The following is a 26,191-nucleotide window of genomic DNA, read 5'->3' as shown; positions in this document are numbered from 1 at the left end:
AGGAACAATATGACATGGTACTCATCCACTGAGGTACCTGTCCTACTCTACACGGGCTGAGGCGCTACCTCACGCACATCACTATGTTCCACTAACCTGAGGCGCTATCACCCTCATATACACTTGTCCCATTCACGTCAGTGGCGCTTTTCTTGCTAACACTAATAGAGACACCTACCGGAGGCGCTACCTCCCTCATATGCACTCATATCCATGCACATCAGAGGCGCTACCTCTCTCTAATACCGAACTTCGCATAAACCTGGAGGCGCTACCTCCCTAACATACCCTAAGGACACTAACCTCAGAGGCGCTACCTCTCAGAGGAATCTTATTGTCACTCTTACTCGAGGCGCTACCTCCCGAACATACCCTAGTGACACTCACCTCAGAGGCGCTACCTCTCAAAGGAAACTTATTGTCACTCTTACTAGAGGCGCTACCTCTCTAAAATACCGTTGAGCCACACTTATCAGAGGCGCTACCCCCATCAAACGTGACCCACATAACAGAGGCGCTACCTCTAAATAACATCAAAGTGTCATTCACCAACAGAGGCGCTACCCCTTACTGATACTGATGACGACACATACACATCTCTCCTTCCTTACAAAATGTCATTCACGTCAGAAGCGCTACTTCTTCAGTTACTGCCTGATACATACCATCTACATGCCCATTATTGTGCATCTATCTTACTTCCAACTTTAACTGAATCATGTAAAGACATTTTACAATTCAGCATCTTATCTGTGGTCATTAAGTTAACCTACATTTTTATCCTATAAGTCCATGGTCAAGTTTGACCCTAAGTAAAATGACAACTGAACTTCTGAAAATCCTCAAAAAGATTATACTAGCTCACTCTTCCACATGCAACTCCATTAGATACATGCACCATAACATTACTAAAAGTCCATTAACTGTCCAATCCCATCCTCGTCGCCATTGTTGGGAAGTGACTTCCACGCTTTCTTAGTTACTTCTTAGGTTTATTACAGGACTTAAAGACACAGTTACATGGAAGTAAATACAGGAGTATGGAGTATAATCAGCACTGGCCCCATCACCCAGGCAGGGGAGCTCTAACTGCCTGACTCAGTACGGAACCCTCAGATCAGCATTCCATCATTCACCCAACAATATTCCATATGACATCACACACTCACATATGGCAGATCAACACAGACAGTCACTATATAACACATCTCCCTCCTTTTCCAAAGCCACACACACACAGGAAGTCACAACGTAACAATTTCTGCTTCTCTTTCCACCAGCAGGCACCCCGGACGACACTGACTATGCCAGAGAAGGAACGACTGCAAGCATGCGCAACAACACAGGGCCCTGCTGGCCTCTGACCCTGGGCGAAAGGGGCGACCGGAGGAGGAGGAGGAGGAGGAGGAGGAGGAGGAGGAGGAGCAGAAGAAGAGCAGCAGAAAAAGAAAGGGGGATAGAAAAAAAAAAACAAAAGCCAAGCCGTACGGAGGAGGAGGAGGAGGAGGAGAAGAAGGAGCTGCAGCAGAAAAAGAAAGGGTCGAAAAAAATACAAATGCCAAGCAACAAAAGGCCTTCCCCCTCCCTTTTTGGGCCTGTACGATGGGTGGGCGGCCGGCTGCCATCACCAGATGCAAATCTCGCTGGAAACTGAGCATTGTGGGAAAGCCGTTCCGCATGATGCCACCCTGTGTCTCCAGTGCCACACAAGAGGGGCCAGCCGTGCTGTTCCTGAACCAACTCATACTTACCTGGCAGGGGAGACACCATGATCACTAAGGTGGTTCTCCCAGGGTGAGGCTCATCCATTGCACACCGGATGTGCTGACCCCTGCGATGTCCCCAAATGCGGGATACTCGACTGCATAATTTCTGGTAGTGGGGGACTGCGTTCGCGCTTTCCCCTGATCTTTGGTTTCAAAAAATAGAACAAAAAAAAATGACTTGTCGGCCTGCTGGTTGCTGTTGCTGCTCCAGGCCTGGCTGTCCTGCACTATGGAGCCCTGGCCTACAGATGGCATGCCTCATGCAAAGCCCTCTGCCGAAAGGGATGCTGGGAGATCACTGTCTCCCCACTCTGGAGGCTGGCCCAGGGAGGTGGCAGAAGGCCCCGTCTTGTCGGAAGGCCGGCCAGGCCCTGCAGCCTTTCCCAGGGCTGCAGGCCTGTCGCCCCTTCAGCCTCACCCTGGCCTTTGCGGGCTGCTAGCCTTGCCAAGCCCCCTCGGCCTGGGCCCGGCGAGGGCTCTGCCCGGCGAGGGGTCTGACCGCGTTTGGGAGCGTTCGGGAAGGCGTGAGGGGCTTGGGGCGCGATACCCTGCTCCCAAAGGCCTTAGGCCTGGTTTGCTCTATGCCCACATGAATTGATTTCTGCTTCTCTTTCCACCAGCAGGCACCCCGGACGACACCGACTATGCCAGAGAAGGAACGACTGCAAGCATGCGCAACAACACAGGGCCCTGCTGGCCTCTGACCCTGGGCGAAAGGGGCGACCGGAGGAGGAGGAGGAGGAGGAGGAGGAGGAGCAGAAGAAGAGCAGCAGAAAAAGAAAGGGGGATAGAAAAAAAAAAACAAAAGCCAAGCCGTACGGAGGAGGAGGAGGAGGAGGAGAAGAAGGAGCTGCAGCAGAAAAAGAAAGGGTCGAAAAAAATACAAATGCCAAGCAACAAAAGGCCTTCCCCCTCCCTTTTTGGGCCTGTACGATGGGTGGGCGGCCGGCTGCCATCACCAGATGCAAATCTCGCTGGAAACGGAGCATTGTGGGAAAGCCGTTCCGCACGATGCCACCCTGTGTCTCCAGTGCCACACAAGAGGGGCCAGCCGTGCTGTTCCTGAACCAACTCATACTTACCTGGCAGGGGAGACACCATGATCACTAAGGTGGTTCTCCCAGGGTGAGGCTCATCCATTGCACACCGGATGTGCTGACCCCTGCGATGTCCCCAAATGCGGGATACTCGACTGCATAATTTCTGGTAGTGGGGGACTGCGTTCGCGCTTTCCCCTGATCTTTGGTTTCAAAAAATAGAACAAAAAAAAATGACTTGTCGGCCTGCTGGTTGCTGTTGCTGCTCCAGGCCTGGCTGTCCTGCACTATGGAGCCCTGGCCTACAGATGGCATGCCTCATGCAAAGCCCTCTGCCGAAAGGGATGCTGGGAGATCACTGTCTCCCCACTCTGGAGGCTGGCCCAGGGAGGTGGCAGAAGGCCCCGTCTTGTCGGAAGGCCGGCCAGGCCCTGCAGCCTTTCCCAGGGCTGCAGGCCTGTCGCCCCTTCAGCCTCACCCTGGCCTTTGCGGGCTGCTAGCCTTGCCAAGCCCCCTCGGCCTGGGCCCGGCGAGGGCTCTGCCCGGCGAGGGGTCTGACCGCGTTTGGGAGCGTTCGGGAAGGCGTGAGGGGCTTGGGGCGCGATACCCTGCTCCCAAAGGCCTTAGGCCTGGTTTGCTCTATGCCCACATGAATTGATTTCTGCTTCTCTTTCCACCAGCAGGCACCCCGGACGACACTGACTATGCCAGAGAAGGAACGACTGCAAGCATGCGCAACAACACAGGGCCCTGCTGGCCTCTGACCCTGGGCGAAAGGGGCGACCGGAGGAGGAGGAGGAGGAGGAGGAGGAGGAGGAGGAGGAGGAGGAGGAGGAGGAGGAGGAGCAGAAGAAGAGCAGCAGAAAAAGAAAGGGGGATAGAAAAAAAAAAACAAAAGCCAAGCCGTACGGAGGAGGAGGAGGAGGAGGAGGAGAAGAAGGAGCTGCAGCAGAAAAAGAAAGGGTCGAAAAAAATACAAATGCCAAGCAACAAAAGGCCTTCCCCCTCCCTTTTTGGGCCTGTACGATGGGTGGGCGGCCGGCTGCCATCACCAGATGCAAATCTCGCTGGAAACGGAGCATTGTGGGAAAGCCGTTCCGCACGATGCCACCCTGTGTCTCCAGTGCCACACAAGAGGGGCCAGCCGTGCTGTTCCTGAACCAACTCATACTTACCTGGCAGGGGAGACACCATGATCACTAAGGTGGTTCTCCCAGGGTGAGGCTCATCCATTGCACACCGGATGTGCTGACCCCTGCGATGTCCCCAAATGCGGGATACTCGACTGCATAATTTCTGGTAGTGGGGGACTGCGTTCGCGCTTTCCCCTGATCTTTGGTTTCAAAAAATAGAACAAAAAAAAATGACTTGTCGGCCTGCTGGTTGCTGTTGCTGCTCCAGGCCTGGCTGTCCTGCACTATGGAGCCCTGGCCTACAGATGGCATGCCTCATGCAAAGCCCTCTGCCGAAAGGGATGCTGGGAGATCACTGTCTCCCCACTCTGGAGGCTGGCCCAGGGAGGTGGCAGAAGGCCCCGTCTTGTCGGAAGGCCGGCCAGGCCCTGCAGCCTTTCCCAGGGCTGCAGGCCTGTCGCCCCTTCAGCCTCACCCTGGCCTTTGCGGGCTGCTAGCCTTGCCAAGCCCCCTCGGCCTGGGCCCGGCGAGGGCTCTGCCCGGCGAGGGGTCTGACCGCGTTTGGGAGCGTTCGGGAAGGCGTGAGGGGCTTGGGGCGCGATACCCTGCTCCCAAAGGCCTTAGGCCTGGTTTGCTCTATGCCCACATGAATTGATTTCTGCTTCTCTTTCCACCAGCAGGCACCCCGGACGACACTGACTATGCCAGAGAAGGAACGACTGCAAGCATGCGCAACAACACAGGGCCCTGCTGGCCTCTGACCCTGGGCGAAAGGGGCGACCGGAGGAGGAGGAGGAGGAGGAGCAGAAGAAGAGCAGCAGAAAAAGAAAGGGGGATAGAAAAAAAAAAACAAAAGCCAAGCCGTACGGAGGAGGAGGAGGAGGAGGAGAAGAAGGAGCTGCAGCAGAAAAAGAAAGGGTCGAAAAAAATACAAATGCCAAGCAACAAAAGGCCTTCCCCCTCCCTTTTTGGGCCTGTACGATGGGTGGGCGGCCGGCTGCCATCACCAGATGCAAATCTCGCTGGAAACGGAGCATTGTGGGAAAGCCGTTCCGCACGATGCCACCCTGTGTCTCCAGTGCCACACAAGAGGGGCCAGCCGTGCTGTTCCTGAACCAACTCATACTTACCTGGCAGGGGAGACACCATGATAACAAATGCCAGGGAGATGGAAAAGTTCATCGCAGATTTTGGCCTTCAGGGGGTGGTGCCTGCATTGTGGAACCCAAGGACAATCCACAACCTGATCCGGTCCCAAGACACCACAGATCCCATTGAGGACCTGCCAGCGGCCACAGTTACCCAGGTGTGGGAAAATGTGGCATCAAACAAACTCCTGAATATTCACAAGGACATTGCCTGGCTGACGGTGAGGGGGGCACTATCTGTGCGAGCATTCATGAACAGACGGGGCCTCTGCCCACACAGGAGCTGCCCAAGGGGGTGCCCGGCAGAGGAAACAGCGTACCACCTCTTCTGGGCATGCCCCTTTGCAAGGAAACTGCGCAGGGCCCTGAACACTGAGTTGAGTGCTCACATCCCACCCCAAGACATTATACACCAGTCTGTGCTGTATGGACTCTTTGCACAGACCCACACACTAGAGGCAATACAGAACGGCTGGAGGATCCTCTGCTGCATGAAGGACATTCTCCTCTACGCAAGGAAACGCCTGGTCCTCAATGATGAGCTGCTGACAACCGAAGCCTGTCGCAGGATGGTCCACGGCCTGCTAAGAGACTACGAAATCAAGGACAGCCTGGAAGATGGGGGCCCTGAGTAAAACCCCCAGCCCAGGCAATCATCCAAAAATAAAATAAAGAAAAAGAGAACTCTTTGCCTACTCAGGCAAAATACGAACACTTTGTAAACCACAGACTCTGAACAGAAAATATATATGTACCCACCCAAATGCCCAAAGTAAAATTGAAACCACCCCTTCTGCTTTGAGGGGGGAATGTAATTGCCACAAAAGTCTTCTTATTGAATTGAATTTATTACCCTTGTATCATCTTTAAGCACTTAATAAAGATATTTTTACAAAAAAAAAAAAAAGGTGGTTCTCCCAGGGTGAGGCTCATCCATTGCACACCGGATGTGCTGACCCCTGCGATGTCCCCAAATGCGGGATACTCGACTGCATAATTTCTGGTAGTGGGGGACTGCGTTCGCGCTTTCCCCTGATCTTTGGTTTCAAAAAATAGAACAAAAAAAAATGACTTGTCGGCCTGCTGGTTGCTGTTGCTGCTCCAGGCCTGGCTGTCCTGCACTATGGAGCCCTGGCCTACAGATGGCATGCCTCATGCAAAGCCCTCTGCCGAAAGGGATGCTGGGAGATCACTGTCTCCCCACTCTGGAGGCTGGCCCAGGGAGGTGGCAGAAGGCCCCGTCTTGTCGGAAGGCCGGTCAGGCCCTGCAGCCTTTCCCAGGGCTTTGCGGGCTGCTAGCCTTGCCAAGCCCCCTCAGCCTGGGCCCGGCGAGGGCTCTGCCCGGCGAGGGGTCTGACCGCGTTTGGGAGCGTTCGGGAAGGCGTGAGGGGCTTGGGGCGCGATACCCTGCTCCCAAAGGCCTTAGGCCTGGTTTGCTCTATGCCCACATGAATTGATTTCTGCTTCTCTTTCCACCAGCAGGCACCCCGGACGACACTGACTATGCCAGAGAAGGAACGACTGCAAGCATGCGCAACAACACAGGGCCCTGCTGGCCTCTGACCCTGGGCGAAAGGGGCGACCGGAGGAGGAGGAGGAGGAGGAGGAGGAGGAGGAGGAGCAGAAGAAGAGCAGCAGAAAAAGAAAGGGGGATAGAAAAAAAAAAACAAAAGCCAAGCCGTACGGAGGAGGAGGAGGAGGAGGAGGAGAAGAAGGAGCTGCAGCAGAAAAAGAAAGGGTCGAAAAAAATACAAATGCCAAGCAACAAAAGGCCTTCCCCCTCCCTTTTTGGGCCTGTACGATGGGTGGGCGGCCGGCTGCCATCACCAGATGCAAATCTCGCTGGAAACGGAGCATTGTGGGAAAGCCGTTCCGCACGATGCCACCCTGTGTCTCCAGTGCCACACAAGAGGGGCCAGCCGTGCTGTTCCTGAACCAACTCATACTTACCTGGCAGGGGAGACACCATGATCACTAAGGTGTGTTGGGCCCCCTCGTGGGGCTGCTTCAAGTATGCCCAATAACCACACAGGAGCCATTGTGCACTCCAACCTTCGCTTTATTCCTCCATAGCCTTACTGGCTTCCCTCTTCCCTTGCCCCTCCCTTTCCTCCCGCTTCCCGCTCCCTCCCATAGTCCTGGGCTCCCCTCTTAAAGGGGCTCTGTCCCTTTTCCCACTTACAACACCTCCCCCTTGCTTAACATGAGACTTCCGTGGTCACATTTGCTCGATAAGACGTTGGGGTCTCTTTGTGGCTCGGTGGGGCCTGCCTGGTTGCTCGTGGGTCTCTTCCACGCTCTCTCGTTGCGGTGCTTCATAAGTCTTTGCTCTCTCCTTTTCCTTCCTCTCAATTGCTTCTCCTTTCATTGGTTCCTGCTCTTCAAAGTATAGCTCGCGGAGGAGGGAGTCCTTTGGCGTCATTTTGCCATAGTCCTCTGTCATAGTTGTCACCTGCTCTCTGTCCCTTGTCGCTAGGATGGGGTCTGTGCGGTTCGTCTGTCCTCTGGCTTTGTTTTCTTCTCCCGCATTTTGCTCGGGCACGTGGTCCTTCTTGTGGGTTACTCCGAATGGCCTATAGTGAATGCTGATGAGTGCATGCTGTAGTGCTGTCCGGTGGCTAAGACGGCTGTGCCCTATGGCAGGACTCGGTATCATGCGGATGGCGTCAGACACTCTGCGGCCTCCTTGGGTTGGGTCGCGTCGTGACTGACCTTTTGGCTGTATTGTCTGTGCGGTCCTCCATTGGCCGGCATGGTCCTGGGGTTTGTCTAGGGGTTGTTCTTCCGCCCCTGTCTGGTACAGTTGCCTTGTACCAACGTTTCCTGTGGCTTCCGCATTCCCCCCCCCCGTACGATATCTCGAAGGGTACTGGGTGGTTGCGATATTCATAGTTCTCTCGCAGAACGGGTGGTGTTCGTGTGCCAAGTGCAGGTCCGTCTCCCTTTTGGTGGGCTATCTCCGTGTAGAGGGGGTGTGCATGTCTGTGACGTCTCGGTGGGCTGGTGTTCGTGGCCTTGATGTCTTTTCTGATCTCTAACCGTGCCATCGGTGGACTAGGGTATCTTGTCTGGGCTGATGGTGTGGGTTGGTTTGCAGAGCTTGTGGGTGGTCCTGTTCTGCACATTCCCTGAAGGTGACCTTCCTGGCCACAGCGCCAGCATGTTCGTCCAACGGCTGGGTATGGTTCTCTGTGTGTGAGTTTCCACCCTCGCTCGAGGAACTGCTCTTTGTTCGAGCTTTGTTGCCGGTGTCTTCCAGGTTTCCTCTTTCTCCAGGGTCGAGTGGGCTTAGACTGTTGTGGTTGCCCTTCTGTGAGGGCTGCGATGATGTTGCTTTCAACGTTTCTTTCAATGGCGGCTGCCTGTGCTTCAATTCTCTCGTATGTCTTCGCCAGATTCAGTGTTTTCGCCAGGGACAGGGGCTTTTGGAGAAGGTGTTTTCTGAGCGTTGACGAGGTGCACCCTTCTATGATCCGCAGTCTTATAGCATCTTCATCGTTGAAGTTGGCGAAGTCGCAGTTTATTATTTTCTGCTGGAGACGTAAGACGAATTCTCCAATGGATTCGTGCGGACGCTGCCTGTGTTGGTTGAATTCAAGGCGTTCGTAGTCTTTGTTGGATCCTACTATCAGCTTGTCGTTGACTGCCTCGAGGAGACGTTGGTATGTTGTTTTGTCTGTAGCTGGGATTGTCTTGATGATGTCCTTTACCTCTTTTCCTACCAAGTTCCTAAATATGCTGAGTTTGTTTGGTGGGTCTTTGTTCCCTATTGCTCCTAGGAAGTCTTCAAACTCTTCGATCCATTCTTCCCACCTTGTTCCTTGGTCGTGGCGCGGGTGCAAGGCGAATGGGTCGGGTCTTCTCATGGCGGCAGCATGTGATGTGAGGCCCAGGCTTGCCAGTGTTTGCACCTCTGCGTCGGCGTCTGCTTGTGTGTGGTCGGTCATGGTGTGGGCGCGTTGTGGTGCTCCACGGGGCGGTAGGTCCTTGGTTGTCACTCCTGGCTTTCGCTCCTGGCTTTCTGGATGGTCATGGGCAGTTGGTTGGCCTGTGGCGTGGTTACTCGTATTCTCGTGTTGAGCGGCGGCAGTTCAGGTGCAGCTTTACTCTTGTGGGCTGTTGGTAGTATCCAAATGGGTTTCCTTGGTCCTTTGTAGTCTGCAGGGGTGTGAGAGGCGTGATGGCTCTCCACCTTGTGGTTGACCTTGTGGTGGTGATGCACAAATTGTGTTGGTATTGTCCTTCTGTGGCCCTGTCACGTTTCTGCACCGGTGGCAGGGTCTTGTGACTTGGGCTGGGAGGCCTCCTGGCTTGCAGTGTGGTGGCAGGTGGCTCAAGTTTATACGCAGCCTCAACTCTGGTGGGGTTGTTGGCCGTGTTCGATGTGAGGTGGCACCCTATCCAGTTGATCCGCGTAGTGGGGCTGCTGTGATGTGGTTGGCAACACGTGTGGCCTGCGTGGCGTGGTCTGCGCACGTGTGCTGCTGTCCCTTCTTTCCTTCATGAGGCCCATTAGTGGGCCCGTGGGCTGGCGTCCCGGGGCCAGCAGGGTGTCCTGTGACACTGTTGGGCCCGTTTCCTTGCTTCGTTTGGGACCTCTTTCTTTTCCTCGTATCCCAAGTCTGTTCCTTCGCTATCTTATTATACATGTGTATTTTTTTTTTTTTTTTTTTTTTTGGCGCTCACGCGAGCGTTTCCCTTTCTGTTTGACTGTCACTTTGTGGGAGACACGGGGATCTCGGGGATTCCCTTTTCCCTTTTTTTTTTTTGAATGTCACGTCCTTTGTGGGAGACACGGGGTTTCCCTTTCCCTTTTTTTTCGGATGTCACTGTGTGGGAGACACGGGGATTCCCTGGTTTGTGGCCGTTCCCTTCCCGACCCCCGACAGAACACCTTACTTGGTGGGGTGTGGCCGCCGCGGTCCGTTGTCTTCCTTTCTTCCTGCTGCCGATGGCGGGATGAAGAGGTGGATCAGCTGGGCCTGCTGCGCTGACGCGGGTGCTGCAGACGCGGTCTTCTCCCTTCTTGTCCGGCGGCTCCGCAGCCGCTGGTCCTTCCCTCCAGAGGCGCACGGGCCTCTTGGTGGATGCCAGGCACACGGGCCCGCGAGGTCGTTCCTCCTGGTCTGCTGCCGTCGGTTCCTCCACTGGGCTCACGGCCCTCCTACGTTGCTGGGCGCACGGGCCCCCCTCCGCTGCAGGCGCACAGGCCCTCGGGCACACGGGCCCCCGAATGCGGCTGGGCACACGGGCCCCCAATCACCGCTGGGCGCACGGGCCCTCAATCACTGCAGGCACACGGGCCCCCGGATGCTGCTGGGCACACGGGCCCTCCGGCAGGCACACAGGCCACTGCACTATTGTAGGGCGCACAGGCCCGCTAAAGCTGTTGGGCACACGGGCCCGATGACACTGGGCGCGCAGGCCCGCTGTAGGGCGCACGGGCCCACCTCCCACTGCCGGGCACACGGGCCCACCACGAGGGCACACCGGCCCATTTACTCTGGGCGCACAGGCCCGCTGCAGAGCTCACAGGCCCACCTCCTCTTGCCGGGCGCTCTGGCCCACCGTTGTTCCGAGCTCACATGCTCACTGCAGGGCTCACGGGCCCCTCACTGCTGCTGGGCACACGGGCCCACTGCTGCTGGGCACACGGGCCCATCACTGCTGCTGGGCACACGGGCCCACTGCTGCTGGGCACACGGGCCCATCACTGCTGCTGGGCACACGGGCCCCTCGCTCCTTGTTCCCAGGGACTTCTCTCGTCCATTTTCTTCACGGCGTGGGACGTTTCCCTTCGTCGCCAGTTGTTGGGCCCCCTCGTGGGGCTGCTTCAAGTATGCCCAATAACCACACAGGAGCCATTGTGCACTCCAACCTTCGCTTTATTCCTCCATAGCCTTACTGGCTTCCCTCTTCCCTTGCCCCTCCCTTTCCTCCCGCTTCCCGCTCCCTCCCATAGTCCTGGGCTCCCCTCTTAAAGGGGCTCTGTCCCTTTTCCCACTTACAACAAGGTGGTTCTCCCAGGGTGAGGCTCATCCATTGCACACCGGATGTGCTGACCCCTGCGATGTCCCCAAATGCGGGATACTCGACTGCATAATTTCTGGTAGTGGGGGACTGCGTTCGCGCTTTCCCCTGATCTTTGGTTTCAAAAAATAGAACAAAAAAAAATGACTTGTCGGCCTGCTGGTTGCTGTTGCTGCTCCAGGCCTGGCTGTCCTGCACTATGGAGCCCTGGCCTACAGATGGCATGCCTCATGCAAAGCCCTCTGCCGAAAGGGATGCTGGGAGATCACTGTCTCCCCACTCTGGAGGCTGGCCCAGGGAGGTGGCAGAAGGCCCCGTCTTGTCGGAAGGCCGGCCAGGCCCTGCAGCCTTTCCCAGGGCTGCAGGCCTGTCGCCCCTTCAGCCTCACCCTGGCCTTTGCGGGCTGCTAGCCTTGCCAAGCCCCCTCGGCCTGGGCCCGGCGAGGGCTCTGCCCGGCGAGGGGTCTGACCGCGTTTGGGAGCGTTCGGGAAGGCGTGAGGGGCTTGGGGCGCGATACCCTGCTCCCAAAGGCCTTAGGCCTGGTTTGCTCTATGCCCACATGAATTGATTTCTGCTTCTCTTTCCACCAGCAGGCACCCCGGACGACACTGACTATGCCAGAGAAGGAACGACTGCAAGCATGCGCAACAACACAGGGCCCTGCTGGCCTCTGACCCTGGGCGAAAGGGGCGACCGGAGGAGGAGGAGGAGGAGGAGGAGGAGGAGGAGGAGCAGAAGAAGAGCAGCAGAAAAAGAAAGGGGGATAGAAAAAAAAAAACAAAAGCCAAGCCGTACGGAGGAGGAGGAGGAGGAGGAGGAGAAGAAGGAGCTGCAGCAGAAAAAGAAAGGGTCGAAAAAAATACAAATGCCAAGCAACAAAAGGCCTTCCCCCTCCCTTTTTGGGCCTGTACGATGGGTGGGCGGCCGGCTGCCATCACCAGATGCAAATCTCGCTGGAAACGGAGCATTGTGGGAAAGCCGTTCCGCACGATGCCACCCTGTGTCTCCAGTGCCACACAAGAGGGGCCAGCCGTGCTGTTCCTGAACCAACTCATACTTACCTGGCAGGGGAGACACCATGATCACTAAGGTGGTTCTCCCAGGGTGAGGCTCATCCATTGCACACCGGATGTGCTGACCCCTGCGATGTCCCCAAATGCGGGATACTCGACTGCATAATTTCTGGTAGTGGGGGACTGCGTTCGCGCTTTCCCCTGATCTTTGGTTTCAAAAAATAGAACAAAAAAAAATGACTTGTCGGCCTGCTGGTTGCTGTTGCTGCTCCAGGCCTGGCTGTCCTGCACTATGGAGCCCTGGCCTACAGATGGCATGCCTCATGCAAAGCCCTCTGCCGAAAGGGATGCTGGGAGATCACTGTCTCCCCACTCTGGAGGCTGGCCCAGGGAGGTGGCAGAAGGCCCCGTCTTGTCGGAAGGCCGGCCAGGCCCTGCAGCCTTTCCCAGGGCTGCAGGCCTGTCGCCCCTTCAGCCTCACCCTGGCCTTTGCGGACTGCTAGCCTTGCCAAGCCCCCTCGGCCTGGGCCCGGCGAGGGCTCTGCCCGGCGAGGGGTCTGACCGCGTTTGGGAGCGTTCGGGAAGGCGTGAGGGGCTTGGGGCGCGATACCCTGCTCCCAAAGGCCTTAGGCCTGGTTTGCTCTATGCCCACATGAATTGATTTCTGCTTCTCTTTCCACCAGCAGGCACCCCGGACGACACTGACTATGCCAGAGAAGGAACGACTGCAAGCATGCGCAACAACACAGGGCCCTGCTGGCCTCTGACCCTGGGCGAAAGGGGCGACCGGAGGAGGAGGAGGAGGAGGAGGAGGAGGAGGAGGAGCAGAAGAAGAGCAGCAGAAAAAGAAAGGGGGATAGAAAAAAAAAAACAAAAGCCAAGCCGTACGGAGGAGGAGGAGGAGGAGGAGGAGAAGAAGGAGCTGCAGCAGAAAAAGAAAGGGTCGAAAAAAATACAAATGCCAAGCAACAAAAGGCCTTCCCCCTCCCTTTTTGGGCCTGTACGATGGGTGGGCGGCCGGCTGCCATCACCAGATGCAAATCTCGCTGGAAACGGAGCATTGTGGGAAAGCCGTTCCGCACGATGCCACCCTGTGTCTCCAGTGCCACACAAGAGGGGCCAGCCGTGCTGTTCCTGAACCAACTCATACTTACCTGGCAGGGGAGACACCATGATCACTAAGGTGGTTCTCCCAGGGTGAGGCTCATCCATTGCACACCGGATGTGCTGACCCCTGCGATGTCCCCAAATGCGGGATACTCGACTGCATAATTTCTGGTAGTGGGGGACTGCGTTCGCGCTTTCCCCTGATCTTTGGTTTCAAAAAATAGAACAAAAAAAAATGACTTGTCGGCCTGCTGGTTGCTGTTGCTGCTCCAGGCCTGGCTGTCCTGCACTATGGAGCCCTGGCCTACAGATGGCATGCCTCATGCAAAGCTCTCTGCCGAAAGGGATGCTGGGAGGTCACTGTCTCCCCACTCTGGAGGCTGGCCCAGGGAGGTGGCAGAAGGCCCCGTCTTGTCGGAAGGCCGGCCAGGCCCTGCAGCCTTTCCCAGGGCTGCAGGCCTGTCGCCCCTTCAGCCTCACCCTGGCCTTTGCGGGCTGCTAGCCTTGCCAAGCCCCCTCGGCCTGGGCCCGGCGAGGGCTCTGCCCGGCGAGGGGTCTGACCGCGTTTGGGAGCGTTCGGGAAGGCGTGAGGGGCTTGGGGCGCGATACCCTGCTCCCAAAGGCCTTAGGCCTGGTTTGCTCTATGCCCACATGAATTGATTTCTGCTTCTCTTTCCACCAGCAGGCACCCCGGACGACACTGACTATGCCAGAGAAGGAACGACTGCAAGCATGCGCAACAACACAGGGCCCTGCTGGCCTCTGACCCTGGGCGAAAGGGGCGACCGGAGGAGGAGGAGGAGGAGGAGGAGGAGGAGGAGGAGGAGGAGCAGAAGAAGAGCAGCAGAAAAAGAAAGGGGGATAGAAAAAAAAAAACAAAAGCCAAGCCGTACGGAGGAGGAGGAGGAGGAGGAGAAGAAGGAGCTGCAGCAGAAAAAGAAAGGGTCGAAAAAAATACAAATGCCAAGCAACAAAAGGCCTTCCCCCTCCCTTTTTGGGCCTGTACGATGGGTGGGCGGCCGGCTGCCATCACCAGATGCAAATCTCGCTGGAAACTGAGCATTGTGGGAAAGCCGTTCCGCACGATGCCACCCTGTGTCTCCAGTGCCACACAAGAGGGGCCAGCCGTGCTGTTCCTGAACCAACTCATACTTACCTGGCAGGGGAGACACCATGATCACTAAGGTGGTTCTCCCAGGGTGAGGCTCATCCATTGCACACCGGATGTGCTGACCCCTGCGATGTCCCCAAATGCGGGATACTCGACTGCATAATTTCTGGTAGTGGGGGACTGCGTTCGCGCTTTCCCCTGATCTTTGGTTTCAAAAAATAGAACAAAAAAAAATGACTTGTCGGCCTGCTGGTTGCTGTTGCTGCTCCAGGCCTGGCTGTCCTGCACTATGGAGCCCTGGCCTACAGATGGCATGCCTCATGCAAAGCCCTCTGCCGAAAGGGATGCTGGGAGATCACTGTCTCCCCACTCTGGAGGCTGGCCCAGGGAGGTGGCAGAAGGCCCCGTCTTGTCGGAAGGCCGGCCAGGCCCTGCAGCCTTTCCCAGGGCTGCAGGCCTGTCGCCCCTTCAGCCTCACCCTGGCCTTTGCGGGCTGCTAGCCTTGCCAAGCCCCCTCGGCCTGGGCCCGGCGAGGGCTCTGCCCGGCGAGGGGTCTGACCGCGTTTGGGAGCGTTCGGTAAGGCGTGAGGGGCTTGGGGCGCGATACCCTGCTCCCAAAGGCCTTAGGCCTGGTTTGCTCTATGCCCACATGAATTGATTTCTGCTTCTCTTTCCACCAGCAGGCACCCCGGACGACACTGACTATGCCAGAGAAGGAACGACTGCAAGCATGCGCAACAACACAGGGCCCTGCTGGCCTCTGACCCTGGGCGAAAGGGGCGACCGGAGGAGGAGGAGGAGGAGGAGGAGGAGGAGGAGGAGGAGGAGCAGAAGAAGAGCAGCAGAAAAAGAAAGGGGGATAGAAAAAAAAAAACAAAAGCCAAGCCGTACGGAGGAGGAGGAGGAGGAGGAGGAGAAGAAGGAGCTGCAGCAGAAAAAGAAAGGGTCGAAAAAAATACAAATGCCAAGCAACAAAAGGCCTTCCCCCTCCCTTTTTGGGCCTGTACGATGGGTGGGCGGCCGGCTGCCATCACCAGATGCAAATCTCGCTGGAAACGGAGCATTGTGGGAAAGCCGTTCCGCACGATGCCACCCTGTGTCTCCAGTGCCACACAAGAGGGGCCAGCCGTGCTGTTCCTGAACCAACTCATACTTACCTGGCAGGGGAGACACCATGATCACTAAGGTGGTTCTCCCAGGGTGAGGCTCATCCATTGCACACCGGATGTGCTGACCCCTGCGATGTCCCCAAATGCGGGATACTCGACTGCATAATTTCTGGTAGTGGGGGACTGCGTTCGCGCTTTCCCCTGATCTTTGGTTTCAAAAAATAGAACAAAAAAAAATGACTTGTCGGCCTGCTGGTTGCTGTTGCTGCTCCAGGCCTGGCTGTCCTGCACTATGGAGCCCTGGCCTACAGATGGCATGCCTCATGCAAAGCCCTCTGCCGAAAGGGATGCTGGGAGATCACTGTCTCCCCACTCTGGAGGCTGGCCCAGGGAGGTGGCAGAAGGCCCCGTCTTGTCGGAAGGCCGGCCAGGCCCTGCAGCCTTTCCCAGGGCTGCAGGCCTGTCGCCCCTTCAGCCTCACCCTGGCCTTTGCGGGCTGCTAGCCTTGCCAAGCCCCCTCGGCCTGGGCCCGGCGAGGGGTCTGACCGCGTTTGGGAGCGTTCGGGAAGGCGTGAGGGGCTTGGGGCGCGATACCCTGCTCCCAAAGGCCTTAGGCCTGGTTTGCTCTATGCCCACATGAATTGATTTCTGCTTCTCTTTCCACCAGCAGGCACCCCGGACGACACTGACTATGCCAGAGAAGGAACGACTGCAAGCATGCGCAACAACACAGGGCCCTGCTGGCCTCTGACCCTGGGCGAAAGGGGCGACCGGAGGAGGAGGAGGAGGAGGAGGAGGAGGAGCAGAAGAAGAGCAGCAGAAAAAGAAAGGGGGATAGAAAAAAAAAAACAAAAGCCAAGCCGTACGGAGGAGGAGGAGGAGGAGGAGAAGAAGGAGCTGCAGCAGAAAAAGAAAGGGTCGAAAAAAATACAAATGCCAAGCAACAAAAGGCCTTCCCCCTCCCTTTTTGGGCCTGTACGATGGGTGGGCGGCCGGCTGCCATCACCAGATGCAAATCTCGCTGGAAACTGAGCATTGTGGGAAAGCCGTTCCGCACGATGCCACCCTGTGTCTCCAGTGCCACACAAGAGGGGCCAGCCGTGCTGTTCCTGAACCAACTCATACTTACCTGGCAGGGGAGACACCATGATCACTAAGGTGGTTCTCCCAGGGTGAGGCTCATCCATTGCACACCGGATGTGCTGACCCCTGCGATGTCCCCAAATGCGGGATACTCGACTGCATAATTTCTGGTAGTGGGGGACTGCGTTTGCGCTTTCCCCTGATCTTTGGTTTCAAAAAATAGAACAAAAAAAAATGACTTGTCGGCCTGCTGGTTGCTGTTGCTGCTCCAGGCCTGGCTGTCCTGCACTATGGAGCCCTGGCCTACAGATGGCATGCCTCATGCAAAGCCCTCTGCCGAAAGGGATGCTGGGAGATCACTGTCTCCCCACTCTGGAGGCTGGCCCAGGGAGGTGGCAGAAGGCCCCGTCTTGTCGGAATGCCGGCCAGGCCCTGCAGCCTTTCCCAGGGCTGCAGGCCTGTCGCCCCTTCAGCCTCACCCTGGCCTTTGCGGGCTGCTAGCCTTGCCAAGCCCCCTCGGCCTGGGCCCGGCGAGGGCTCTGCCCGGCGAGGGGTCTGACCGCGTTTGGGAGCGTTCGGGAAGGCGTGAGGGGCTTGGGGCGCGATACCCTGCTCCCAAAGGCCTTAGGCCTGGTTTGCTCTATGCCCACATGAATTGATTTCTGCTTCTCTTTCCACCAGCAGGCACCCCGGACGACACTGACTATGCCAGAGAAGGAACGACTGCAAGCATGCGCAACAACACAGGGCCCTGCTGGCCTCTGACCCTGGGCGAAAGGGGCGACCGGAGGAGGAGGAGGAGGAGGAGGAGGAGGAGGAGGAGCAGAAGAAGAGCAGCAGAAAAAGAAAGGGGGATAGAAAAAAAAAAACAAAAGCCAAGCCGTACGGAGGAGGAGGAGGAGGAGGAGAAGAAGGAGCTGCAGCAGAAAAAGAAAGGGTCGAAAAAAATACAAATGCCAAGCAACAAAAGGCCTTCCCCCTCCCTTTTTGGGCCTGTACGATGGGTGGGCGGCCGGCTGCCATCACCAGATGCAAATCTCGCTGGAAACGGAGCATTGTGGGAAAGCCGTTCCGCACGATGCCACCCTGTGTCTCCAGTGCCACACAAGAGGGGCCAGCCGTGCTGTTCCTGAACCAACTCATACTTACCTGGCAGGGGAGACACCATGATCACTAAGGTGGTTCTCCCAGGGTGAGGCTCATCCATTGCACACCGGATGTGCTGACCCCTGCGATGTCCCCAAATGCGGGATACTCGACTGCATAATTTCTGGTAGTGGGGGACTGCGTTCGCGCTTTCCCCTGATCTTTGGTTTCAAAAAATAGAACAAAAAAAAATGACTTGTCGGCCTGCTGGTTGCTGTTGCTGCTCCAGGCCTGGCTGTCCTGCACTATGGAGCCCTGGCCTACAGATGGCATGCCTCATGCAAAGCCCTCTGCCGAAAGGGATGCTGGGAGATCACTGTCTCCCCACTCTGGAGGCTGGCCCAGGGAGGTGGCAGAAGGCCCCGTCTTGTCGGAAGGCCGGCCAGGCCCTGCAGCCTTTCCCAGGGCTGCAGGCCTGTCGCCCCTTCAGCCTCACCCTGGCCTTTGCGGGCTGCTAGCCTTGCCAAGCCCCCTCGGCCTGGGCCCGGCGAGGGCTCTGCCCGGCGAGGGGTCTGACCGCGTTTGGGAGCGTTCGGGAAGGCGTGGGGGGCTTGGGGCGCGATACCCTGCTCCCAAAGGCCTTAGGCCTGGTTTGCTCTATGCCCACATGAATTGATTTCTGCTTCTCTTTCCACCAGCAGGCACCCCGGACGACACTGACTATGCCAGAGAAGGAACGACTGCAAGCATGCGCAACAACACAGGGCCCTGCTGGCCTCTGACCCTGGGCGAAAGGGGCGACCGGAGGAGGAGGAGGAGGAGGAGGAGGAGGAGGAGGAGGAGGAGCAGAAGAAGAGCAGCAGAAAAAGAAAGGGGGATAGAAAAAAAAAAACAAAAGCCAAGCCGTACGGAGGAGGAGGAGGAGGAGGAGAAGAAGGAGCTGCAGCAGAAAAAGAAAGGGTCGAAAAAAATACAAATGCCAAGCAACAAAAGGCCTTCCCCCTCCCTTTTTGGGCCTGTACGATGGGTGGGCGGCCGGCTGCCATCACCAGATGCAAATCTCGCTGGAAACTGAGCATTGTGGGAAAGCCGTTCCGCACGATGCCACCCTGTGTCTCCAGTGCCACACAAGAGGGGCCAGCCGTGCTGTTCCTGAACCAACTCATACTTACCTGGCAGGGGAGACACCATGATCACTAAGGTGGTTCTCCCAGGGTGAGGCTCATCCATTGCACACCGGATGTGCTGACCCCTGTGATGTCCCCAAATGCGGGATACTCGACTGCATAATTTCTGGTAGTGGGGGACTGCGTTCGCGCTTTCCCCTGATCTTTGGTTTCAAAAAATAGAACAAAAAAAAATGACTTGTCGGCCTGCTGGTTGCTGTTGCTGCTCCAGGCCTGGCTGTCCTGCACTATGGAGCCCTGGCCTACAGATGGCATGCCTCATGCAAAGCCCTCTGCCGAAAGGGATGCTGGGAGATCACTGTCTCCCCACTCTGGAGGCTGGCCCAGGGAGGTGGCAGAAGGCCCCGTCTTGTCGGAAGGCCGGCCAGGCCCTGCAGCCTTTCCCAGGGCTGCAGGCCTGTCGCCCCTTCAGCCTCACCCTGGCCTTTGCGGGCTGCTAGCCTTGCCAAGCCCCCTCGGCCTGGGCCCGGCAAGGGCTCTGCCCGGCGAGGGGTCTGACCGCGTTTGGGAGCGTTCGGGAAGGCGTGAGGGGCTTGGGGCGCGATACCCTGCTCCCAAAGGCCTTAGGCCTGGTTTGCTCTATGCCCACATGAATTGATTTCTGCTTCTCTTTCCACCAGCAGGCACCCCGGACGACACTGACTATGCCAGAGAAGGAACGACTGCAAGCATGCGCAACAACACAGGGCCCTGCTGGCCTCTGACCCTGGGCGAAAGGGGCGACCGGAGGAGGAGGAGGAGGAGGAGGAGGAGGAGGAGGAGCAGAAGAAGAGCAGCAGAAAAAGAAAGGGGGATAGAAAAAAAAAAACAAAAGCCAAGCCGTACGGAGGAGGAGGAGGAGGAGGAGGAGAAGAAGGAGCTGCAGCAGAAAAAGAAAGGGTCGAAAAAAATACAAATGCCAAGCAACAAAAGGCCTTCCCCCTCCCTTTTTGGGCCTGTACGATGGGTGGGCGGCCGGCTGCCATCACCAGATGCAAATCTCGCTGGAAACGGAGCATTGTGGGAAAGCCGTTCCGCACGATGCCACCCTGTGTCTCCAGTGCCACACAAGAGGGGCCAGCCGTGCTGTTCCTGAACCAACTCATACTTACCTGGCAGGGGAGACACCATGATCACTAAGGTGGTTCTCCCAGGGTGAGGCTCATCCATTGCACACCGGATGTGCTGACCCCTGCGATGTCCCCAAATGCGGGATACTCGACTGCATAATTTCTGGTAGTGGGGGACTGCGTTCGCGCTTTCCCCTGATCTTTGGTTTCAAAAAATAGAACAAAAAAAAATGACTTGTCGGCCTGCTGGTTGCTGTTGCTGCTCCAGGCCTGGCTGTCCTGCACTATGGAGCCCTGGCCTACAGATGGCATGCCTCATGCAAAGCCCTCTGCCGAAAGGGATGCTGGGAGATCACTGTCTCCCCACTCTGGAGGCTGGCCCAGGGAGGTGGCAGAAGGCCCCGTCTTGTCGGAAGGCCGGCCAGGCCCTGCAGCCTTTCCCAGGGCTGCAGGCCTGTCGCCCCTTCAGCCTCACCCTGGCCTTTGCGGGCTGCTAGCCTTGCCAAGCCCCCTCGGCCTGGGCCCGGCGAGGGCTCTGCCCGGCGAGGGGTCTGACCGCGTTTGGGAGCGTTCGGGAAGGCGTGAGGGGCTTGGGGCGCGATACCCTGCTCCCAAAGGCCTTAGGCCTGGTTTGCTCTATGCCCACATGAATTGATTTCTGCTTCTCTTTCCACCAGCAGGCACCCCGGACGACACTGACTATGCCAGAGAAGGAACGACTGCAAGCATGCGCAACAACACAGGGCCCTGCTGGCCTCTGACCCTGGGCGAAAGGGGCGACCGGAGGAGGAGGAGGAGGAGGAGGAGGAGGAGGAGGAGGAGGAGCAGAAGAAGAGCAGCAGAAAAAGAAAGGGGGATAGAAAAAAAAAAACAAAAGCCAAGCCGTACGGAGGAGGAGGAGGAGGAGGAGGAGAAGAAGGAGCTGCAGCAGAAAAAGAAAGGGTCGAAAAAAATACAAATGCCAAGCAACAAAAGGCCTTCCCCCTCCCTTTTTGGGCCTGTACGATGGGTGGGCGGCCGGCTGCCATCACCAGATGCAAATCTCGCTGGAAACGGAGCATTGTGGGAAAGCCGTTCCGCACGATGCCACCCTGTGTCTCCAGTGCCACACAAGAGGGGCCAGCCGTGCTGTTCCTGAACCAACTCATACTTACCTGGCAGGGGAGACACCATGATCACTAAGGTGGTTCTCCCAGGGTGAGGCTCATCCATTGCACACCGGATGTGCTGACCCCTGCGATGTCCCCAAATGCGGGATACTCGACTGCATAATTTCTGGTAGTGGGGGACTGCGTTCGCGCTTTCCCCTGATCTTTGGTTTCAAAAAATAGAACAAAAAAAAATGACTTGTCGGCCTGCTGGTTGCTGTTGCTGCTCCAGGCCTGGCTGTCCTGCACTATGGAGCCCTGGCCTACAGATGGCATGCCTCATGCAAAGCCCTCTGCCGAAAGGGATGCTGGGAGATCACTGTCTCCCCACTCTGGAGGCTGGCCCAGGGAGGTGGCAGAAGGCCCCGTCTTGTCGGAAGGCCGGCCAGGCCCTGCAGCCTTTCCCAGGGCTGCAGGCCTGTCGCCCCTTCAGCCTCACCCTGGCCTTTGCGGGCTGCTAGCCTTGCCAAGCCCCCTCGGCCTGGGCCCGGCGAGGGCTCTGCCCGGCGAGGGGTCTGACCGCGTTTGGGAGCGTTCGTGAGGGGCTTGGGGCGCGATACCCTGCTCCCAAAGGCCTTAGGCCTGGTTTGCTCTATGCCCACATGAATTGATTTCTGCTTCTCTTTCCACCAGCAGGCACCCCGGACGACACTGACTATGCCAGAGAAGGAACGACTGCAAGCATGCGCAACAACACAGGGCCCTGCTGGCCTCTGACCCTGGGCGAAAGGGGGGACCGGAGGAGGAGGAGGAGGAGGAGCAGAAGAAGAGCAGCAGAAAAAGAAAGGGGGATAGAAAAAAAAAAACAAAAGCCAAGCCGTACGGAGGAGGAGGAGGAGGAGGAGAAGAAGGAGCTGCAGCAGAAAAAGAAAGGGTCGAAAAAAATACAAATGCCAAGCAACAAAAGGCCTTCCCCCTCCCTTTTTGGGCCTGTACGATGGGTGGGCGGCCGGCTGCCATCACCAGATGCAAATCTCGCTGGAAACGGAGCATTGTGGGAAAGCCGTTCCGCACGATGCCACCCTGTGTCTCCAGTGCCACACAAGAGGGGCCAGCCGTGCTGTTCCTGAACCAACTCATACTTACCTGGCAGGGGAGACACCATGATCACTAAGGTGGTTCTCCCAGGGTGAGGCTCATCCATTGCACACCGGATGTGCTGACCCCTGCGATGTCCCCAAATGCGGGATACTCGACTGCATAATTTCTGGTAGTGGGGGACTGCGTTCGCGCTTTCCCCTGATCTTTGGTTTCAAAAAATAGAACAAAAAAAAATGACTTGTCGGCCTGCTGGTTGCTGTTGCTGCTCCAGGCCTGGCTGTCCTGCACTATGGAGCCCTGGCCTACAGATGGCATGCCTCATGCAAAGCCCTCTGCCGAAAGGGATGCTGGGAGATCACTGTCTCCCCACTCTGGAGGCTGGCCCAGGGAGGTGGCAGAAGGCCCCGTCTTGTCGGAAGGCCAGCCAGGCCCTGCAGCCTTTCCCAGGGCTGCAGGCCTGTCGCCCCTTCAGCCTCACCCTGGCCTTTGCGGGCTGCTAGCCTTGCCAAGCCCCCTCGGCCTGGGCCCGGCGAGGGCTCTGCCCGGCGAGGGGTCTGACCGCGTTTGGGAGCGTTCGGGAAGGCGTGAGGGGCTTGGGGCGCGATACCCTGCTCCCAAAGGCCTTAGGCCTGGTTTGCTCTATGCCCACATGAATTGATTTCTGCTTCTCTTTCCACCAGCAGGCACCCCGGACGACACTGACTATGCCAGAGAAGGAACGACTGCAAGCATGCGCAACAACACAGGGCCCTGCTGGCCTCTGACCCTGGGCGAAAGGGGGGACCGGAGGAGGAGGAGGAGGAGGAGCAGAAGAAGAGCAGCAGAAAAAGAAAGGGGGATAGAAAAAAAAAAACAAAAGCCAAGCCGTACGGAGGAGGAGGAGGAGGAGGAGAAGAAGGAGCTGCAGCAGAAAAAGAAAGGGTCGAAAAAAATACAAATGCCAAGCAACAAAAGGCCTTCCCCCTCCCTTTTTGGGCCTGTACGATGGGTGGGCGGCCGGCTGCCATCACCAGATGCAAATCTCGCTGGAAACGGAGCATTGTGGGAAAGCCGTTCCGCACGATGCCACCCTGTGTCTCCAGTGCCACACAAGAGGGGCCAGCCGTGCTGTTCCTGAACCAACTCATACTTACCTGGCAGGGGAGACACCATGATAACAAATGCCAGGGAGATGGAAAAGTTCATCGCAGATTTTGGCCTTCAGGGGGTGGTGCCTGCATTGTGGAACCCAAGGACAATCCACAACCTGATCCGGTCCCAAGACACCACAGATCCCATTGAGGACCTGCCAGCGGCCACAGTTACCCAGGTGTGGGAAAATGTGGCATCAAACAAACTCCTGAATATTCACAAGGACATTGCCTGGCTGACGGTGAGGGGGGCACTATCTGTGCGAGCATTCATGAACAGACGGGGCCTCTGCCCACACAGGAGCTGCCCAAGGGGGTGCCCGGCAGAGGAAACAGCGTACCACCTCTTCTGGGCATGCCCCTTTGCAAGGAAACTGCGCAGGGCCCTGAACACTGAGTTGAGTGCTCACATCCCACCCCAAGACATTATACACCAGTCTGTGCTGTATGGACTCTTTGCACAGACCCACACACTAGAGGCAATACAGAACGGCTGGAGGATCCTCTGCTGCATGAAGGACATTCTCCTCTACGCAAGGAAACGCCTGGTCCTCAATGATGAGCTGCTGACAACCGAAGCCTGTCGCAGGATGGTCCACGGCCTGCTAAGAGACTACGAAATCAAGGACAGCCTGGAAGATGGGGGCCCTGAGTAAAACCCCCAGCCCAGGCAATCATCCAAAAATAAAATAAAGAAAAAGAGAACTCTTTGCCTACTCAGGCAAAATACGAACACTTTGTAAACCACAGACTCTGAACAGAAAATATATATGTACCCACCCAAATGCCCAAAGTAAAATTGAAACCACCCCTTCTGCTTTGAGGGGGGAATGTAATTGCCACAAAAGTCTTCTTATTGAATTGAATTTATTACCCTTGTATCATCTTTAAGCACTTAATAAAGATATTTTTACAAAAAAAAAAAAAAGGTGGTTCTCCCAGGGTGAGGCTCATCCATTGCACACCGGATGTGCTGACCCCTGCGATGTCCCCAAATGCGGGATACTCGACTGCATAATTTCTGGTAGTGGGGGACTGCGTTCGCGCTTTCCCCTGATCTTTGGTTTCAAAAAATAGAACAAAAAAAAATGACTTGTCGGCCTGCTGGTTGCTGTTGCTGCTCCAGGCCTGGCTGTCCTGCACTATGGAGCCCTGGCCTACAGATGGCATGCCTCATGCAAAGCCCTCTGCCGAAAGGGATGCTGGGAGATCACTGTCTCCCCACTCTGGAGGCTGGCCCAGGGAGGTGGCAGAAGGCCCCGTCTTGTCGGAAGGCCGGCCAGGCCCTGCAGCCTTTCCCAGGGCTGCAGGCCTGTCGCCCCTTCAGCCTCACCCTGGCCTTTGCGGGCTGCTAGCCTTGCCAAGCCCCCTCGGCCTGGGCCCGGCGAGGGCTCTGCCCGGCGAGGGGTCTGACCGCGTTTGGGAGCGTTCGGAAAGGCGTGAGGGGCTTGGGGCGCGATACCCTGCTCCCAAAGGCCTTAGGCCTGGTTTGCTCTATGCCCACATGAATTGATTTCTGCTTCTCTTTCCACCAGCAGGCACCCCGGACGACACTGACTATGCCAGAGAAGGAACGACTGCAAGCATGCGCAACAACACAGGGCCCTGCTGGCCTCTGACCCTGGGCGAAAGGGGCGACCGGAGGAGGAGGAGGAGGAGGAGGAGGAGGAGGAGGAGGAGGAGGAGAAGAAGAGCAGCAGAAAAAGAAAGGGGGATAGAAAAAAAAAAACAAAAGCCAAGCCGTACGGAGGAGGAGGAGGAGGAGGAGAAGAAGGAGCTGCAGCAGAAAAAGAAAGGGTCGAAAAAAATACAAATGCCAAGCAACAAAAGGCCTTCCCCCTCCCTTTTTGGGCCTGTACGATGGGTGGGCGGCCGGCTGCCATCACCAGATGCAAATCTCGCTGGAAACTGAGCATTGTGGGAAAGCCGTTCCGCACGATGCCACCCTGTGTCTCCAGTGCCACACAAGAGGGGCCAGCCGTGCTGTTCCTGAACCAACTCATACTTACCTGGCAGGGGAGACACCATGATCACTAAGGTGGTTCTCCCAGGGTGAGGCTCATCCATTGCACACCGGATGTGCTGACCCCTGCGATGTCCCCAAATGCGGGATACTCGACTGCATAATTTCTGGTAGTGGGGGACTGTGTTCGCGCTTTCCCCTGATCTTTGGTTTCAAAAAATAGAACAAAAAAAAATGACTTGTCGGCCTGCTGGTTGCTGTTGCTGCTCCAGGCCTGGCTGTCCTGCACTATGGAGCCCTGGCCTACAGATGGCATGCCTCATGCAAAGCCCTCTGCCGAAAGGGATGCTGGGAGATCACTGTCTCCCCACTCTGGAGGCTGGCCCAGGGAGGTGGCAGAAGGCCCCGTCTTGTCGGAAGGCCGGCCAGGCCCTGCAGCCTTTCCCAGGGCTGCAGGCCTGTCGCCCCTTCAGCCTCACCCTGGCCTTTGCGGGCTGCTAGCCTTGCCAAGCCCCCTCGGCCTGGGCCCGGCGAGGGCTCTGCCCGGCGAGGGGTCTGACCGCGTTTGGGAGCGTTCGGGAAGGCGTGAGGGGCTTGGGGCGCGATACCCTGCTCCCAAAGGCCTTAGGCCTGGTTTGCTCTATGCCCACATGAATTGATTTCTGCTTCTCTTTCCACCAGCAGGCACCCCGGACGACACTGACTATGCCAGAGAAGGAACGACTGCAAGCATGCGCAACAACACAGGGCCCTGCTGGCCTCTGACCCTGGGCGAAAGGGGCGACCGGAGGAGGAGGAGGAGGAGGAGGAGGAGGAGGAGCAGAAGAAGAGCAGCAGAAAAAGAAAGGGGGATAGAAAAAAAAAAACAAAAGCCAAGCCGTACGGAGGAGGAGGAGGAGGAGCAGGAGAAGAAGGAGCTGCAGCAGAAAAAGAAAGGGTCGAAAAAAATACAAATGCCAAGCAACAAAAGGCCTTCCCCCTCCCTTTTTGGGCCTGTACGATGGGTGGGCGGCCGGCTGCCATCACCAGATGCAAATCTCGCTGGAAACG

General features: G+C 57.1%; 14 non-coding genes and 3 pseudogenes across 14 annotated transcripts; all 17 read left to right on the top strand.

Annotated features, from left to right (window-relative positions):
- Positions 1-1,743: 1,743 nt before the first annotated feature.
- LOC138512526 (U1 spliceosomal RNA) lies at positions 1,744-1,907 on the top strand. Its single transcript, XR_011281332.1, has one exon. It is a non-coding gene; the product is annotated as a U1 spliceosomal RNA (small nuclear RNA).
- Positions 1,908-2,840: 933 nt separating this feature from the next.
- LOC138512524 (U1 spliceosomal RNA) lies at positions 2,841-3,004 on the top strand. The gene has a single exon (XR_011281331.1). It is a non-coding gene; the product is annotated as a U1 spliceosomal RNA (small nuclear RNA).
- A 966-nt stretch (positions 3,005-3,970) lies between these two features.
- Positions 3,971-4,134, top strand: LOC138512523 (U1 spliceosomal RNA). The gene has a single exon (XR_011281330.1). It is a non-coding gene; the product is annotated as a U1 spliceosomal RNA (small nuclear RNA).
- A 1,847-nt stretch (positions 4,135-5,981) lies between these two features.
- Positions 5,982-6,119, top strand: LOC138512760 (U1 spliceosomal RNA; annotated as a pseudogene).
- A 4,965-nt stretch (positions 6,120-11,084) lies between these two features.
- Positions 11,085-11,225, top strand: LOC138512747 (U1 spliceosomal RNA; annotated as a pseudogene).
- A 942-nt stretch (positions 11,226-12,167) lies between these two features.
- Positions 12,168-12,331, top strand: LOC138512522 (U1 spliceosomal RNA). The gene has a single exon (XR_011281329.1). It is a non-coding gene; the product is annotated as a U1 spliceosomal RNA (small nuclear RNA).
- Positions 12,332-13,273: 942 nt separating this feature from the next.
- LOC138512520 (U1 spliceosomal RNA) lies at positions 13,274-13,437 on the top strand. The gene has a single exon (XR_011281327.1). It is a non-coding gene; the product is annotated as a U1 spliceosomal RNA (small nuclear RNA).
- A 945-nt stretch (positions 13,438-14,382) lies between these two features.
- Positions 14,383-14,546, top strand: LOC138512519 (U1 spliceosomal RNA). Its single transcript, XR_011281326.1, has one exon. It is a non-coding gene; the product is annotated as a U1 spliceosomal RNA (small nuclear RNA).
- Positions 14,547-15,494: 948 nt separating this feature from the next.
- Positions 15,495-15,658, top strand: LOC138512518 (U1 spliceosomal RNA). The gene has a single exon (XR_011281325.1). It is a non-coding gene; the product is annotated as a U1 spliceosomal RNA (small nuclear RNA).
- Positions 15,659-16,575: 917 nt separating this feature from the next.
- LOC138512680 (U1 spliceosomal RNA) lies at positions 16,576-16,739 on the top strand. The gene has a single exon (XR_011281468.1). It is a non-coding gene; the product is annotated as a U1 spliceosomal RNA (small nuclear RNA).
- Positions 16,740-17,678: 939 nt separating this feature from the next.
- LOC138512517 (U1 spliceosomal RNA) lies at positions 17,679-17,842 on the top strand. The gene has a single exon (XR_011281324.1). It is a non-coding gene; the product is annotated as a U1 spliceosomal RNA (small nuclear RNA).
- A 945-nt stretch (positions 17,843-18,787) lies between these two features.
- Positions 18,788-18,951, top strand: LOC138512688 (U1 spliceosomal RNA). The gene has a single exon (XR_011281476.1). It is a non-coding gene; the product is annotated as a U1 spliceosomal RNA (small nuclear RNA).
- A 942-nt stretch (positions 18,952-19,893) lies between these two features.
- Positions 19,894-20,057, top strand: LOC138512516 (U1 spliceosomal RNA). Its single transcript, XR_011281323.1, has one exon. It is a non-coding gene; the product is annotated as a U1 spliceosomal RNA (small nuclear RNA).
- A 948-nt stretch (positions 20,058-21,005) lies between these two features.
- Positions 21,006-21,169, top strand: LOC138512515 (U1 spliceosomal RNA). The gene has a single exon (XR_011281322.1). It is a non-coding gene; the product is annotated as a U1 spliceosomal RNA (small nuclear RNA).
- Positions 21,170-22,085: 916 nt separating this feature from the next.
- LOC138512513 (U1 spliceosomal RNA) lies at positions 22,086-22,249 on the top strand. The gene has a single exon (XR_011281321.1). It is a non-coding gene; the product is annotated as a U1 spliceosomal RNA (small nuclear RNA).
- A 1,847-nt stretch (positions 22,250-24,096) lies between these two features.
- LOC138512759 (U1 spliceosomal RNA) lies at positions 24,097-24,234 on the top strand (annotated as a pseudogene).
- A 945-nt stretch (positions 24,235-25,179) lies between these two features.
- LOC138512695 (U1 spliceosomal RNA) lies at positions 25,180-25,343 on the top strand. Its single transcript, XR_011281481.1, has one exon. It is a non-coding gene; the product is annotated as a U1 spliceosomal RNA (small nuclear RNA).
- The last annotated feature ends 848 nt before the right edge of the window (positions 25,344-26,191 follow it).

Source organism: Ambystoma mexicanum, chromosome 6p, assembly GCF_040938575.1.
Source record: "Ambystoma mexicanum isolate Mex_15411 chromosome 6p, UKY_AmexF1_1, whole genome shotgun sequence".
NCBI classification, from domain to species: domain Eukaryota; kingdom Metazoa; phylum Chordata; class Amphibia; order Caudata; family Ambystomatidae; genus Ambystoma; species Ambystoma mexicanum.
Note: the sequence above shows the minus strand (reverse complement) of the source record. Positions and strands in the feature narration are given on the sequence as shown.